General features: G+C 45.8%; 1 protein-coding gene across 3 annotated transcripts in view; it reads left to right on the top strand.

Annotated features, from left to right (window-relative positions):
* The first annotated feature begins 8,653 nt into the window (after positions 1-8,653).
* Positions 8,654-13,222, top strand: part of CDH11 (cadherin 11) — an 82,134-nt gene continuing 77,565 nt past the window's right edge. For all 3 annotated transcript variants that reach the window (XM_050978845.1, XM_050978846.1, XM_050978847.1), the window contains exons 1-2: positions 8,654-8,775; positions 9,870-10,012. The gene's annotated coding sequence lies outside the window, so the exon portion shown is untranslated. The remainder of the gene's footprint in view (positions 8,776-9,869; positions 10,013-13,222) is intronic.

Genomic DNA, 13,222 nt, shown 5'->3' with positions numbered 1-13,222 from the left:
ATCACAGAGTCACCCCAGGACATCTAATTTCTTTGTCTCATTTCTTTTGCCTCTTTATTTTACAATTCTCATATAGAGTCTTTTTCAGTTACCTTTCCAACAGAACAGATATTGAAATGGTATGGGGGCAGTATTAATTTAATTACATGAATCACAGCAATGAAAGAAAATTAATCTCTCTTTTCACTGCATGATCAGGAGGTTCGAACATTCAGGCATATTTTTCTAACCTTGGTTTTGTTGGACAATCGTAACCATCATCATTATTAATTTCAATATTACAATGAAAAGTCAAAAATGTCACTAGATCCAGGCTTTAAATGTATAAATATGTGTAACTCCTGGGGAAAAAGGGGTGTTATTTATAAATATTGTATTTAAATTCTCTGTTTCTGGTATTCTTGAGTCAAACTTTCAAATACTATGTTCTACCACAAGTAGTGCAGTCCAATTAGATCTTCAAAATAATGCCAAGCTGCACTGTCAAACTAAAAAGGAAAACATGTAGGCCTATAGTATAGTTCTGTGTTCCTTATCATGACACCATAAAAATCATTGAGTGGTAAAATGCTTTGGGTGGGAAGAGACCTTAAAGCCCACCCAGTGCCACCCCTGCCATGGCAGGGACACCTCCCACTGTCTCAGGCTGCTCCAAGCCCCAATGTCCAACCTGGCCTTGGGCACTGCCAGGGATCCAGGGGCAGCCACAGCTGCTCTGGGCACCCTGTGCCAGGGCCTGCCCACCCTGACAGGGAACAATTCCTCATTCCCAATATCCCATCCAGCCCTGCCCTCTGGCACTGGGAGCCATTCCCTGGGTCCTGTCCCTCCAGCCCTTGGCAATTGTCTCTCTCCATCTTTCCTGCAGCTCTTTCAGGCCCTGCAAGGCCACACTGAGCTCACCCCAAAGCTTCTCCTGTGCAGTGAACAATCCCAGCTGTGCCAGCCTTTCCTCCCAGCAGAGCTGCTCCATCCCTCTGCTCATCCTGGTGCCTCCTCTGGGCTCTCTGCAGCAGCTCCAGCTCCTTGCTGTGCTGGGCCCAGGGCTGGGGCAGCTCTGCAGGTGGGGTCTCACCAGAGGGGCAGAGGGGCAGAATCCCCTCCCCTGCTGCCCACGCTGGGCTCAGCCCAGGACATGCTGCCAGGTCCATGACTTCATTGCACAAGTCCAGATGGGACTACACTGAAATAACTGACTTTTAAAAGCTTAGGAAAGTAGGCACTGGTTCATTTCAACATCTTGTGGGTATGGTCTTGAAATTGGGTCAGTTTCTGGGTCCCTTTAGGACAGGTCTCAGTGCCTGGTGTGGAGCACTGAGCAGGCAGCAATGACAGAGAACATCCACTGGATCCTGAAAAGCTGCAGGAGATCACCCCTCTCCAAGATGCTTGGGAAAGCTACGGAGAGTCACAGTAATCAATACATCCCTAAAGCTGAAGCAACCACAGAGAACCTCTTGGAGGTTTCTGCATGGGAGAGCATTGCAGGTGCTGCTTTCCATGGAAATGAGTTCATCTAGATGCTAAACAGTTTAGTGAGGGCTCCTCGCACATTCCTACACAGCGGCGGTGGAAAATGGAGAAAGATGAGGCTTTCTCCAAGTAGATCTTATGGAAATGAAAGCATTTTCCATGGATTAAGGGCTCTGCAGATCCAGAACATACGTAATTTTCTCCAATACTCCTAGGAAAGAGCCATTCAGCTGTGTTATATTGTATGAAATGCTTCTGTGAAGCGTTGCTTTGTGTTGTATAACCTGAAGAGAGGCCGAGGAGGCCTAGTCCATGTGCAAATTCCCATTTGTTTCTTTTTTAAATGTGTAGGTTTGCTTCCTTTGTTGATTAAATTAGGAGGAAGGGCACATTGGATTCTCAGATGGAATGTGTTTGTCTCCTGGTGGCAGCACAGTTTGGGCATGTTTTTCATGATTTCTTAGCACCCACAATATTTCACTTGGAAAAAACCCTGACATTGTTTGATGCATTAAGCATTTGTGTTAATCTACCTCCTGATTTTGAAAAATGGAAAGCAAACAGCAACACGTCTCCTCTGTGGAATTGCCAGAAGATTTGTAGGTTGTTTTTTTTGATTTTTTTTCTTAAAACTAAAAAATATCACCACTTATAAGGAAAAAATAACCAAAATCAGGAAATGACCAAGCAACAGAAAGGCATTCTCATAATTTCCTATAGATGCCCAAGCTTCTGTTTTTCCACAGAAGCTTGTTAGATGATCTATCTGGGTGAGAATTAAAGGCAAATAGATGGCTGAGCTTCCTGCCTGTTATTTTCAGGCATCTCTTCTCTGAGTGGGATTTATGACCCCTGACTTGCTTGTACATGGAACCAAAAATGCTATTCAATATTTCATTTATATTATTGGAAAATAGAAAAAAAAACCCAGCAGACTCTTCAAATAATTATCTGGGCTCAAGCAAAATGATACCACATTGTACACAGGATTTTAAAAAGATTGCACTGTGTGATCAATGAGATTTTAAATCCTGTGGCAGATTTATAGTAAAGAGGTGCCATTTCATTTTTTTAACAAGTTTAATAACTGAGATTGTTTTCTTGTTTTATGATTGATTATTGTGTGAATCATCTGATGTTTTCAGTTGTGACTCATCTGACAAACTCCAAAGTCTGTTATATTTTTATCTCCTGATAAAATCAATAATAAAGAATTATAATCTTGGGGACTTTAAATAGTGAAGCGAACACATTTCTTTTTATAACTTTTTTACTCCATTAAAGCCACCATGTTTTATCCAGTAGCAGATAGATGTGAAAGCAGTGACAGCACATGATTTATGGATAAAACTTCATAATTTTGCCATTATTTTGCTAGTCTATGCACAATTTATAGCTGTTTACTGAACTCAAGAGTGGTTGGTCTCTTGGATCATGGCTATTCATATACAGACATGAAAATGCCTTTGATTATGGCCTTGTGTGGAGAGATAAGTAGCTCCCAGCTCCTGGTGCCGGGAATAGTGAGGGGACATGGATAGAAATCAGCAGGAACAATCTGAAATACTGGATGCCTCGATGCCTCGCTGGGCGAGATTGACTATCTCAAGCTGTGGGCATTCAATGAAGAAAGATCTTTGTGCTAGATAAGCGTGACTGCCTGGTGTCCCTCAGCACAGAGGGCTGAGCAGGGGATTACAGGGACAGCACTCTCCTTTAAATCTTCCCGAGCACAGCCAGGGCTGTTCACAAACTGATGGTTGATGTGCCCAATACACACAGAAAGAATGTTCCCAGCAGAAGTACATGCTAATAAATCAAACATGATTTCTCCAGACAAAACAGGAAAATGGACAAAAATGAAACATTGTGAAGATTATATATTTTTTCTTAGATTTTGGAAGAAATAGTCAATCATTAATTGTACAGCACATCTTGCACCAAATAACTGTCATTCAGACCTGGAATGAAAAGACATGATTATTAGCAGCTATTTAGCTGTGCTATGTCTTACTGTCAGATGTGTGTACAAGCTGTGCATGCTCTCTAGGAAGATGCAGTGATTTTTTTAAAATTTGTTTTCTAACAAGATAAATTAATAAGCTATCAGTTGACTACATTAGAGGAATATATTCAGAGGTGTTATCCTGCTTGGCAGCCTGTGCAGGCAGTGCCTTACACATGGTTGGAATCACAGAACCATGGAATTTTGGAATATCCTGCGTTGGAAGGGACTCACAAGGATCATTTGGTTCCTCCATTGCTGACTCAGATCCACCTGGCCATCCATCAGGACCCCCAGGTCCCTTCTCATGGCTTCTCCCCAGCCTCTCATTCCCAGCCTGTCCCTTATTGGGTGTTCATACACATAAAAAAATGCATTTCTTTCTTTTAATGCACAGCATCAGAAATAAATGAGCCTCAAGTTCCTAACTAAATACTGCCTTGTCTAAATGAGAAATTTAATTTTAGTATCTGCGTTTCTAAAGAACTTATCAGCAGAAGACATTTATACGTTAAAAAGTTTATGAGGTCAGTCTGACTCACCCGTGCAAGCCTTTTTTTCCCCCTTGGATTCTTTGTGCTGTAATTTTTGGATACTGGGTTGAAGCTATAAATAGTTCACAGTTGTAAATCTACACTGGTCAGCAGGCCCTTTGGTATGGAGCATTTTTGAATTACTGTCCTTACAAAAAATGTTCTCTGTGATAATCTACTGCAATGTGGTCAAAATCACCCAGCTGGGGCTTCATCTCTGCGTGGGTCAAGTGTGTAACTCAAGGCAACCAAAAGTGTCCCAGTGCTTCTGGAAACCTCCCAGGCTTGAGAGACCCTCAGGACAGAAAAGCTGACCAGCCCAGTCCTGCCTCCCAGCAGAGCTGAGGAAATGGGATGGTGGCCAGAATGCTGCTGCATTCACAACAGTCACCACATCATAAAACTGAATAAAATAGGGTTCAAAGATTTAGAGGATTGTATGAGGGCAAGATGATCTCAAAGCTCAGTGACAGCAATGTTTCAGTGTCCATGTATTGCCAAACATCCTCAGATTTTATAAGACAAAGCCATGAGGGGAGCTCTCCCAACAAAGCCTTAACACAAACAGACCCAGCTTTATAAGGTCTCTGAACACTGGAGAAAAATAAGCTGTTTTCTACTGCAGCCTCAATGAAACTGGACTCCATTCTGTTGTCTTCTGTGGGCAGGAAGGTGCTGGTTCTGTGGCCTGAGCCTGGAGGCCTGGGTTTGGCTGACAGGAGGGATTTTCACCTCCATGGAATAGCTGTTCCACTTGGGATAGGTGTTTCCAGCTGACAGTTTATCAGTGTAGCCTGCAGCCTTGCAAGATGCTCCATGTGCACGTCTGAAATTTAAAACTATCCCCAAATCCTCTGTCTATGATTGTATTATTTCCATAGTTCAGCTTGTTTTTACTGTGATCCTCTTCCCACTTCAAAATTTCCTTTTCCCTTCAGTTTCAATGCTTCAAGTCTAACCCCTGGAAAATGTTTGCATTGCTAACTTTGTGGAGACTCTGTATCACTTGTTTTGTGTATATTTGTTTTAACCTCAATGGTTTTGCCTTTGTTTTAACCTTTTTCAAGTAAACAAGGAAGACATTTGTTATTGGAAGAAATGGCTTTAGGTAGCAGCTGCTTTGAGCTGTTCATTATTTATGGTGTAAAAGCCTTGCTTCCTCGCCACAAGAAAAACACTTTTGTTAGTTATACTCTTTTTCCACACTTGTCTTCTCACTGGGCTGGCATTGTGGCTTTAATTAGTTTTCCTTTTTTTGGCGTTATTAAGAACAAGGTTTTTTCTCTCCTTCAATCCTGGTCACCTTTCATGTTTCCACATAGGATTCAAATCGTGCTTTGATTCATTAGCAAAATGACACTGAAATTGAAGGGCATTTTGAACAAAAATCTTTGCTCTGGTTTTGTGGAATGTCCTTTCCTACAGACCTCTGCTTTTCCTGCTCCTTCCTGTGCTCCCAGCTCCTGCAGATAGCAATATGCTACTCATGTGCCTCTTAAGTCTCTAATATTTTCCAGGTGAGAAGAAAAGTGAAGGAAATTGCAGGTCTGATAAAGGGAGCTGAGAGGCGAGAGCGTGTGATAGCAAAGCCAAACAGGGCTGGGGGGGGGGTCTGCAAAAAACAGGGTCAAAGAGATGGAAAGAAGTTTCTCCTTTCCTATTCCCTGTGCAAATGTGCTCAAGCTGGTGAGTAAATGGGGTACTGATACATTCTTTTGAGTTGCTAAAGGCTTTTTGCAGTTCAGTTCCTGAAGTTCACAGTTCAGGCTTTTCCATGCACCCCAAGGCAAATGTCCAACTTAAACTTGCAGCTTTCTTACCCTTATTTATACACTTACAATTTCCTAGAACAATAATTCAATTAGCAGGGTACATGTATCCCTTCAGATGCTTAGAAAACAAAGCAGCCAACTTATCTTCAAACAAAAAAAATGGGTTAATTTACCCAGCAATAAGCATAATTAAAAAAAACAAACTTCAGATTCGTAAACCCACAGTAGAATAGAAACCTTTTTTTTTTTTTCGGTTTCACAGATTTGTTATCACAGATGTTCTTAACCTAAATATATGGATATGCAAAAACAAATACTGTTTAAAATATGTATAAACTTCCTTTATTTATGTCTGACACTGATTTTATTCTGACTCCAGGTTTCAAGCAGCTGGAAATGCTAACTGCAGGGCTCAGTGTGGTCCCCTGCTGCTCCCCATGCCTTCCTTGGCAGCAGGAGAGCTCAGTCTGGTTTTTGGGGGGCATCTAACATTTTGTGAAGAGAGCTGACAATTGTATTTAGAAAGATTTCTCAGCAGTGAATGTGACATTGAGTTTAGCGTGGTTCAATGTGCCCTTCATAGAGGGACCACCAGCCCAGGGCTGTGGAGGTGGGGAGTCACCAAAGGCAGAAATGGGGAGTGGCAAATCCACTTTTCCCTGTCTGTGCGTGCTGGAAACACCAAGGTGTGGCCTGGGCAGGCTGTGAACTCACAAACACTGGCAGAAATCCGTGGGGCAGCTCTGCAGCCACTCCAGGCTGCCCTTCCTCCCTGCCCACGCCTCTTCTGTGTGATCTGCTGTCATTCCCTGTGCAATGCTCTCCTGGAAAGACAGCATGGTGGTTTGGAGCTCTGGAATGGGAACTGCAGTGGCTGAAGGGAATGTTGCAAATGTCGCCATTTATCAGCATCATGGGCTGATTTTGGTTTGAGCACTTCTTCTTTTTTGTGTCCAACAGGAAAAGAAGGTCCTGCCTCTTCTCCTCTGGCTGGCAGATGGCTGTAGGTAGGATTTTAGTGAGGAGGTTGTCTTTGGGATACAGAGAAGCATATCCAGCTAAAGGCCAGTCCCAGTTCAAGGGACTGTTTATTGACATTGACTGGACTTTTTCTACAGATGGCCTGTTAGAGATTCAATTTTAAAATGGTTTAAGATAGGTGAAATTAATTCCACAGTGGTTATTCAGGTAATCAGCCTTGGGACTTAGCCAGAGGTACAATTACAGATTCCAGCAAGAGTTTTGCTTCAATTTTTTTTGCAGATAAGGACCATCCATCCATAGATCCTATGGGAAGATGAACAAATGAGAAAAATAATAGTAGAATCTGATTAGTTTATGCTGAGATTTCAATGCAGAAGGAAGGGAAGATACAAGGCTCTCTCCAGATCAGATGTTACTGCACTCATTTGTTAACGTGTGTCCTTGAATGGAATTAATGAAACCTTTCATTATAGATCAATATGCTCTTTGACTAAAGAATATTATGGGTACCTATTGTATATGCTTAATTAGATTGAAATTGCTTTCACATTTCCTTTATATTCAAAAAAATCTGATCTCAGCAGTTTAAAAAAGGGAATTACAAAAGTCATCCTCTCTGCCATGGTGCTGGAATCAGCAAGAGAAGGGAAAAAGGGAAAAACTCCTCTGAGAGCTCTCAGGTCTCAGCTTGGTGTCAATTATGGCAAAGCTCACTTGTACTGCCATGTTCCCATGACAAAACCAAATGGTAATTCTTTCACCAGCACCAGGAGATTGGCTGGTGTCCATTGAAGGCAGCATGTTTGGACTGGCTCTATAAAATCGGTTTTGGGACATAATTGTATTTTCTGACCAAAACCAATTTATTGACAAAACTGTTATCAAATTAATGTGCACCATACTCCTTCCTCATCATCTCCCTAAAGATGTTCTCAAACAGTCCTTTGCATGTTTCATTTCTTGATGGCCTTTATTGCTCCTTTAATTCTCTCTCAAAACCGTGTCTTAAAATGTGTCGTCTTAGTCCCACATTAGCCCTATTCCTACAAAAATAAAGTCCTTAGCCCTTCAGTACTAATCACTCTGCTGTGCTGTTACCTCATGCTTTCAGCTCAGTCTCTGGGGTGTTTCTGGGTTTGCTCAGGGCTGTCCCAACCAGGGTCCTTGTTTCTCACCCTGTTCAGCCATCCAGGTCCCAGGCATGGGACTGTGTCTGTGCTCCAGTCCCATCCTCCCCGCTCCTGGCACACCCAGCCCTGTCCCAGGGCCTTTCTGAGCTCAAATGGCAACTCTCAACCATGCTCTGAAGCAGTCTGTGTCCTTAATTCTCCAAGCCCCAGCTCTGCAGGCAGAAGGTTCTTGCTGTTTGCCCAGGTTGCCATGGGCCAGGTTGGGGTTATTTAGCCTGGAGAAAAGGAGGGTCCCTCTCCTTAGAGCTCCCTACAATTCCCTGACAGGAGGTCGTAGCCAGGTAAAGGGCAGACTCTGCTCCCAAGTAACAAGAAACAGGACAAGGGAAAATGGCCTCAGGCTGCATGAAGGGAGGTTTAGATTGGCTATTAGAGAAAATTTCTTCACTGAAAGGGCTGTCCAGGGAAGTGGTGACTCAAGCTCTCAAAGACTTGCGGATGTGGCACTTGGGGACAGGGTTTAGTGGTAGATTTGGCAGTGCTGGGAGAGCAGTTGGACTTGATGATCTTACAGGGCTTTTCTAACCTAAACAATTTTATGACTTAGTGTTCCACTGTGCTACGTTCTGTGTCCCTCAGCTTCCTAAGGATGCATTGTTCATCAGCTTCCCTCCTTCCAAATTCTTTGTTTGCATAGTGGCAGCTTTTGTGCCAATTTTTTTTTCCCCTTTTGCCTGGAGTTATTGGCAGAGCTAATTAACCACAGAATATAAAAGCCTTGTTCTCCAGGGCCGGATGGTGCTGTCCCAGAGCAGTACCTTGGGGAATGAGCAGAGGAATGGGCTGCCTGAGAATGAGCAGAATGTCTTCACAAAGAGGTACCAGGGTTATTCCAGCAGTGAATGCAACTCTTATTCTGGAGGAGCCACGTGTTGCATCCTTCCTTGCCCTGCTCCACAGCCACACGGATGGCACAGGCAGTGCTCACAGGCTGGCACGGTGGATGCTGGTGGATCAAAGAGGATTTGCAGGCTCACCTGTGCCTGTGTGGGTGTGGGGGGAACTGTGAGCTGGGGGTGGATGGGTGCATGGGCTCGGGGTGCTGCTCCCTGCGTTCACCAAGCTCAGCCACACCTGGAAATCACTTCAGGTGAGGAGAACGGAGAGTGGGAGAGGGGCAGCCGTGGGGCAGACCTGGTTGAGGGGGAAAGGGTCCCCCCTCCAGATCCAGGCCTGGCTTCAGCCTCTGGCTGTAAGCTGTAAGAGACCAAGATTTTTCCACATGCAGAAATGCTTGAAGAACATTTTTTTTGGGATTTTTTTGGTTTGGTTTTTTTTTTTTTTTTTTTTTTTTCTTTTCGGGTCTTTTTTTATTCCTGGACAAATGTCTTCTCCTGACAGGAAACATGACTGGATTGAGTATAAAATGCTGGCACTGTCCCTATCGCCCAGCCGAGCCCCGTGTCTGTGTCCCCACGCACGGAGCTCCGGCAGCCGCGGCGCGGCGGGGTGGCCCTGGGCAGCCTGCAGAGAGGCGACAGCGAGGGGACACGCAGGGACAGGACAGCAGCCCGCGGCATGGCTGGGGGGTCCCCGGCCCCCCGCAGCCTTGCCCGTGGGTGCCTGCGTGACCGAGGGGATGCGGAACGAGCCGTGGGGAGGGGACACCGGCTCCCGCCGGGGCGCGGGGGCAGGGACGGGCTGTCCTGGGCTCCTTCCCCGCTCATTCGGGCCCCGCAGCGGAGCCGGTCCCCGCGGGCGGCAGCGGAGCGCAGGAGCAGGGCCCTGCGGGAGGGCAGGGCCGGGGGCTGCGCTCCCCCTGGGCTGGGGGAAGGGACAGGAAAATCGAGACGAAGCAACAGCCTCCAGCTTTTCCCTTCCTCTAATCTTGCTTCACTCCCCTTGCTCCCTCTCCCTCCCTCTCCCCTTTTCCCTCCCTCCCTCCCTCCCTCTTTCTAATTCCTGCCACTAGCTCGGAGCCTCATTCAGCAGCCGCTGCCGCTGGAGTGTAATAGGCTGAAGATGCTGCCGAGCCCGCTCCGCGGCCACTTGTGAATGGGACTTGCCCGGTGTCCCCGCTCCGCCGGCGGCCGAGGGACGCGGCCAGCCCCGCAGGTGAGCGGGGGAACCCGGGGGCAGAGCAGGGAGCGGGGCAGCCCCGCCGGGGGAGGCAGCGCGCAGGGAAGGGCAGGGAAGCGGCGGGGGCTGAGCGTGTGGGCAGCTCGGAAAGCAAAGGAAAGGAACGGGGGGATGCTCGCGGGCCCCCCGAAGTTGGCGGGGCCGGGCAGGTGTGCGGAGCGGGGCCGGGCGCGGTGCGGGCTCTGCGGCGGCCGAGGGGCCCCCGGGGCGCGCTCGGCTCTCCGGAGGGAGAAGGAAAACGCTCTGGCAGACGCTGCTTTATTTCTTTTTTTTTCCTCCCTTCAGTTCTTGCTCGGGGGCGGGGAGGGGGAGGGCGAGCGTTTGGCCGTTTTAAAATGTTCCTCCGGAGAAGCAGATGCCGAAAGCCCCAAACTGAAAATCTTTTACTTGCGCCGTAGCTCTCAGGCACGAAATGGATATGCAGGAATTAGGAGTGCATAAAATGAAGGATATTCTAGCCAGAATGAAAAAGGCAAAGACTTTGATTTATAGTCTTTCCCCCCTCTCCCCCCCACCCCTTTATTTATTTATTTAATTATTTTGCTGGCTTTCAAACGCATTACTATTCACAAGGTACCAAAATGGTATCTGTCTCTAGCACGGGCTAGTCCAAAAAGCATTAGACTCCTGGGTGATGCATGCATAAGCACATCCCCAAGGAAGGTAAAATAGATCAGGCTGCGGGTCCCCATAAATACCATTAAGTTCAGAATAAAAGTGCTTCCTGTGCAGCCCTTCGGGAGCACATATAGCAGTCTGACATCATGATACTAGTGCCTTCACCTCCTATAGAAGTCCCCCTTTATTGTCTACTTTTTAAATATTCATTTGGTGAGGAGAGAAGCAGTATATGCAGGGAGAGCTTCTTTGTACCGCTGCTACAAAGGACTGAGTGGCTGTGTAACACAGTATTTACCTACCCAGACATCTGTGACAAAGGAACCTCTTTAGCAAATGAGGTCACTAATTCAGAAATTGGCCCTTTATGAGGAGAATGCTCATTTCTTTTCATGTTCCAATTACTAGCAAGTCTCTAGAAAAGACTTTTTTCCTGTTGATTTGTGATGGTGATACGATAAGGTTTTCACAGTCTCCGTGCCTCTCCCTTAAGAAATTCAATGTTTTGAATTATTTAATGATGGAACTGTTGAATAAGAGAGACATTGCCGGGCTCAGGGGCAGGGAAGCACGCATTCAGGCGCTACTGGATGTCCGTCTCCTTCCCCCCCCCCTTGCTCTTCCGTCTCCCTCAGTGTTTCCAAAGTCTGTGATTCTCCAGGTACATATTTTGTTCTCCTTTTCCACACTGGCTAAGGAATCCAAATGAATAAATTGCCTTTCAGTGTAGAAGTCCTGCAATAATTAACGTGACATCAGCCTCAGCCAGGTCTGTCCGCTGAGGTTTGGAACACAAATTGATGCTTGTGCTCAGTCCTTGGTCTGGCTTTGTAAGCAGAGATGCGTGCCTGTTCATGGCAGGGGAACTACAGATGTTTGCTAGGGAGCAGCAGATCCCTGTCAGGGCTGCATGGTTCCTGTGGCCAGGAGAGGGGCAGGGAGAGCAGGGGAAATGGGGAGCAGGAGGTCTGGTCTGAGCCTCAACACACCAGCCATTCTTGGAGCAGGTTTCTGAGTCTAGAAAAGTCTGTGCTCTAGAAAACAGAAGTTTCTGGCTGCAGTTCAAAAGCAGTTCTCCTGCCTCTTGCAGAAGAACAAAATAAAGTTACAAAACTAAGAATAAGACATTCAGTAAAAGAATTGGAAATCCTTTAGGAAAATTTTACCTAAAGGACATCTTACTTTGGCAGGCTCTTGTTCTTAGGCCCTGAAATAGGATTTTTTTTTCACCTCAGCCTTGCACATCAGAGAATGGACAGAGAATGCTATTTATAGGTTTCTCCACATCAGCTTTAACTTTACTACAATTGTAAGTGTTGCCTGTCCAAAGAAATCAGTAGGTACTAGATTACTTCATTGGCAGAAATGCTGCTACAATAGGGCACGCCAGGGTATAAGTCATTGCAATTTATCAGCAGCAGTTTCAGAGGAAAATATGTATAGAAATGGTTGATTGAGAGATAGGGTAGCTAAATTAATTTTTCTTATGCATAAAAATATGGGGAAACTGCAAAGATTGGAGTGATTTCTGTGATTTATCTGATAAAATGCTTTAAAGTGTGTAATGTGATTTCAGCTTCAATTAATATACTATTCTGACAACATCTGACATATTTAATTTAGTGTAAGAAATATATGTGAAGTTCAGAGTTACAGTAGACTGAGACTAGCATTCTTATTTTCTGCAACTGCTCTAACATAACAGCATAACTTGACAAACAAATCTTTGAGTGATGAGAATTCCACAAAAGAATTGTGGAATTGTGCTACTATTTGTAGCTTAGACACCATAAAAATTTCAAATCATCTCACTCTTAAAATCGGCATATCTTCTTTTTGGTGACCCCCCTAACTGAATTTTGAAGCCATTTTGTGAGCTGGATGTTTAGCAAAATATCTTCAGTGTGTGAGAAGCAGAGGTCTCATCTGGAATCAATTAATTTGAAACAGTTTAGCAACATACTTCCTGGACTTTGTGTGTGCATCTGAGTTTTTCTACCAGCATTTTAAGCTAAAATCTCTGTACAATTTCCTATGCCACAACCATTATAATGTTTTTAATAGCATTTCAGCTTTCATTGTTTCTTTTTTAGGGCCAATCCAAGGCTTGGGGACAGAAATTACATGGTGGCCATTGATTTAAATGGAGATTGGGTCGGGGGCTTTGTCCGGGTTAACTGAGAGGACTTTATGGTCATTTTATGCCATCTGTATCTGTATGTCAGATGCGTTATCTCTTGCCGGTCGAGGAGCGCTGTACCGCTCTGCTTTGATACACGCTGGCCATGGAGTACAACCCTTTTATAGTATTTTAGGAGAAAGTGTAGCTGCCCTGTGTCGGTTTTTGACGCTGAGAACAGACTGAGTCGGGCGTTACCCCGCTGGAGGAGGGCCCGCACCGCTCCGGCCGCTCCGCGGGGCGCGGGGCTGGGCGGCCGCTCCGCGCTGCGGCGGGCGGGCGGCAGGGGGCAGTGCTGCGCCTTCCCGAGCCGCCGCCGCCGCTCCGGGAGCATCCCACGGGATGCGGGCAGGGGCCCTCCGCGTGCTCCCGGCTCTGTACCCGCACCG

The sequence above is a fragment of the Serinus canaria genome, chromosome 11 (genome assembly GCF_022539315.1).
Source record: "Serinus canaria isolate serCan28SL12 chromosome 11, serCan2020, whole genome shotgun sequence".
Lineage (NCBI taxonomy): Eukaryota > Metazoa > Chordata > Aves > Passeriformes > Fringillidae > Serinus > Serinus canaria.
The sequence above is the reverse complement of the archived record's forward strand: the minus strand, read 5'-3'. Positions and strand labels throughout refer to the sequence as shown.